Source organism: Molossus molossus, unplaced genomic scaffold (assembly GCF_014108415.1).
Source record: "Molossus molossus isolate mMolMol1 unplaced genomic scaffold, mMolMol1.p scaffold_m16_p_3, whole genome shotgun sequence".
NCBI lineage: Eukaryota > Metazoa > Chordata > Mammalia > Chiroptera > Molossidae > Molossus > Molossus molossus.
This window is the reverse complement of record NW_023425366.1, coordinates 32,914,331-32,918,583: the sequence shown is the minus strand read 5'-3', so window position 1 is coordinate 32,918,583 and position 4,253 is coordinate 32,914,331. Positions and strand designations below refer to the sequence as shown.

Here is a 4,253-nt window from a genome sequence, read left to right as displayed (position 1 = left end):
ACTTCATGAATTAGGCTGAAATGCATTATAGTATTTGGTAGACTTCAGGACCAGTATCCCAAAGAAGCAAGACTTGCAAGTAGGCATTTTAACCATAACTAATCTATAGCTACAAAGTTCTACTCTTGATAGCATTTCACTTTTCAGGAGTGTCCCAGTCTCCAAAGGATAAAAGCAGAGAGTAGAATCAGTATAACATACACAGAAGTCCATATTGTAAAGGCTATGATGCCTTCTGCTCCTTCACACTGCATACAAATTATGTGAATTATGTCGAGTATCTCTTGGTCCACTGTCTGGCTATCCTGGCATGTTCTGCTCTGGTGGTCAAATACCGAGTGGCTATGCTTCCAAGCAGAGGATTGGCAGGATTGCAGTCTGTCCAAAGAGAACAAATCAACAGCAAAACCTTTGAAATAGTCAAAGCAGGACTCCAGTTGTCTTTAGGGAGGTCCAGACAGATGGCTCCCAGACTCTTGATGTTGCAGTGATAGATTCTGGTGTGAAAAGTAACCTTTGGTGGCTTAAATAGATCATCGGATGAAAATGTGATATCCAGAAAAAACACCACCTTCATGTACAGAACCTGGTGGACCAAGTATAGTTGATCTCCACTCATAAATGTCATCTCCTTTAGGCCCAGCACTGCAGTTAGGAGGAGGATCAAGGGTTATTTCAGTTAGCTCCTTCTGAATTCTTTTAGCACTAGTGTATAACTTGGCAGTGGTTTTGCTAGAAAGTTTGGTCATTTGTCTTCTGCTGGGGGGCAGAAGGTTTTCTTCTTGTTCTTCAGGCTCTGAATGGCTGGGTCTCGCTGGTCTGCATCTGAGCTATCAAGGCTGGTGCTGGGCTCTCATCATCGGACCTTTGCCTATCACTTGACATCTTGATGAAATTATTTCTTTGAAAACTCAGCAGCCCGCCCTGCCCGTTCGCGGGCCGCTAGGTGTGGGGGAGGGAGAGCGAAAAAAAACCCTTCCTTAGGGAAACGGAAGCAGCTGGGGTTGGGGGAAGGCGGGAGCAGGGGTGGGGGATGGGGTTAGGGGTAGGGGGAAGCCGAGGAGGCTCTGGCCTGGGAGTGCGGAACATTGCAAGTCAGAGGGGGTTGTGCAGTGCTGGCTCTGGCCTGAGGGCGGCGCTGCCCAGCGCCTTTGAGAAGGGTGGGGAAGCTCAGCTGGGCGAGGGCAGGAGCTCCCTTACAGACGAAGAGGACGCGGGAGGCCCCCGGCTCGTCTCCTCCCCAAGATATTTTTCAATTGATTCACATGAAGGCTCATATGTAGACCCGAACTCCTTGGTCAACGGACCTATCCAGTACTCATGGCAGCCACGAATTTCTGGGATCATCTCTCTTAGCGCCATGAGCATCTCAGTCTATGGGAGACTGCACTGGCCCGGGATGCCTTTTCCCTCAACTTCGCACCGAGGTACACGTGCCCAAAACAAACAAATGCTGAACAAATATAGTCAGTGTAAAATAAAATGCACAGCTGATATTGCAAGAAAGAAAAATAAGACTAATAGTACCTAAAATGAGAGGGGATTTAAATCCAGAGCCTGAGTGGACATTGACTAATTTGAACATGGGAGTAGAACATCTCTATGGAGATTGAGGAACAGACATTAAGTACTCACCGTTCAATGTCCCTGTAAGGACACTATTCTACTGATCTAGTGGGAACTGGAATTAAACTTGTTATAGAAGTCCAGGAGTCAAGGACTAGGCAACCTCTGCTCACTCTTCAAGGATCCTGTAGAGCTCTAGCTCTGAGCTGTTAAGAAAATAAAACCTCGTGAGAAAGTAGGACCTCCAGCCTCTAATATGCATTAGTTTTAGGTTTAAATTAATACTACACATAATTGAATAACTTAATATAGAAACTAATATTAAATACTACCCTATATAGACAAAAAGCTGCCATGGACAAACTCAAATAAGGCTTAAAAGCAAGCCTCAAGAGAATCAAATTGGTCTAAAATAACTTAATTGATGCCAGAGTGAGGTCCAACACTCTAAAAGGAATATAAATACCAAGCACCAACCAACACAAATCCCATAATCTCTAGGATCCATTCAAAAGTCTCAAACATGCAAATAATCAGTAGGATATGACCCCAAACCAGAAAAAAGATAAGTAAAAATTAGAGATAATGAAATTAGCAGATAGAGATGTTAAAGAAATTATATATATATATTATTCGTCCTCTTCATCTCTAAGGGAGCTCCTGCCCTTCGTCTCTAAGGGAGCTCCTATATATATATATACACATATATATATACTCAAGAACATAAAAAGAAATAGATATAATGAGCTAAGAAATGTAAAAAATATATTTAAAAGACTAAATGGAATCTCCAGAGATGAAAAACACAGTATCTGAAATTAAAAATGTATCAGGAAATTGCACACTGTGGAAGAAAAAACAGATAAATAGAAATTATCCAGAATAAAACAAAGGGAGAGGAGACTGGAAAAAATTAACCGACATCAGTGTCTTATATGAAGTACTGTAATTATATATAACTGCAGTCTCAGAGAAAAGGAGAAAAAGAAGACAAAATATTTGGGGGAAAAAATAGGCCATTACCCCCAAAATTTACTATAAATGATAAAGAAAGATCCAAGATCCAAGAAAGACAGCAGAACCCCAGCAGAAATAAAAAGAAAAGAAAAGAAAATTACACCAAGGGATATTATAATCAAATTTCTGAAAACCACTGATAAAGAGAAATACATACACACATTACCTACACAGAAGCAAACCTATGATGACAGCAGACTTCTTGTCAGAAACTATGCGAAGCCAGAAAACGTGGAAGAGTATTTTTAAAGTACTGAAGGAAAAAAAGCTTTCAATGTTGAACTCTAATTTTAGCAAAAGTATCTTTTATAAAGACTTTTAATAAATCAAACAAAAGATGAATGAATTCAGCACTAATATACAAGCACTAAAGAAAATGTTAATGAAAATTCTGCAGGAAGAACACAAATGGACCTACTGTGAGGGAAAAAAAAAAAAAAGCCATTTTGGGTTGCTTCCTGGTCATTTTACAGTGTGACAACCCTACTCACACCCAGCGTCTAGACATTTAAATAAGTACCTGAACTTTGGATTCTCTCCACAATTTCCTACTTTGGTTTTCTTTGAGAACTTTTTAAAATAACAACTTAGAGGCTTGCCAGTGTGGCGCAGTGGATTGAGCGTTGCCCTATGGACTAAGAGGTCCCAGTTCGATTCCTAATCAGGGCACATGCCTGGGTTGCAGGCTCAATCCCCAGCGGGAAGCAGTCGATTGATGCGTCTCTCTCACATTAATGTTTCTATCTCTCTCTCCCTTCTGCTCTCTAAAAAAATCAACACATTAAAAATTAAAATAAAATAAAATAACCACTTAGGGTGGAGTCCACAAAGTTAGTGACTTCCATCTCAACCACCTAATAAATAGTACATTAAGTAGTTTCCCTTCCTCTCAAATTCATGTCCACTCAGAATTTATCTTATTCCAAAATAATTCTTTCAGGTGTAATTAGTTGAAGATCTCAAGATAGAATCACCCTGGCATAGGTGTACATTAAACCCAATGACTGGTGTCTGTGTAAGAAGAAGAGAGGACACAGAGGCACAGAGGGAAGAAGGCCATGTGAATTTGAAGGTGGAGAGTAGAGGGATGCTGCCAAACCCAGTGAGCATCTGGGGCCACCAGAAACTGGAGGAGGCAGGAGGGATTCTTCCTTAGGGAACGTGGTCTTGTTCACACCTTGGTTTCAGCACCAAGAACTGTGGCCACTAGAACTGTAAGAAAACAAATTTACATTGTTTAATTTTTTTTAGAGTTTATTAATTTATTTTTGTTACAGATGTTTCCCCCCCCAAACACCCTCCTCCCTATCCTGCCCCCCAACAAGCATTTACATTGTTTTAAATGACTAAGTTTGTGATAAGCTGTTACACCTGCTCTAAGAAACTAAATATACTATCTCAGATGCTGTTTCTATTTTCTTTAAATATATATATGTATTTCCTCACCCAAAGGTATTTTTCCATTTATCTTCAGATAGAGAGGGAGGGAAAGAGGGAGAGAAACATCCATGTTAAAGAGGCACATCAACTGGTTGCCTCCCACACAACCCCAACCAGGGCCAGGGACGAACTGCAACCGAGGTACATGCCCTTGATCATAATCAAACCTGCGACTCATTGGTCTGCAAGCCAATGCTCTAACCACTGACCCAAACCAGCCAGGGCTCCTT

At 41.0% G+C, this 4,253-nt stretch overlaps 1 pseudogene; it reads right to left on the bottom strand.

Annotated features, from left to right (window-relative positions):
• Window positions 1-268: 268 nt before the first annotated feature.
• Window positions 269-885, bottom strand: LOC118642616 (annotated as a pseudogene).
• Window positions 886-4,253: the final 3,368 nt, after the last annotated feature.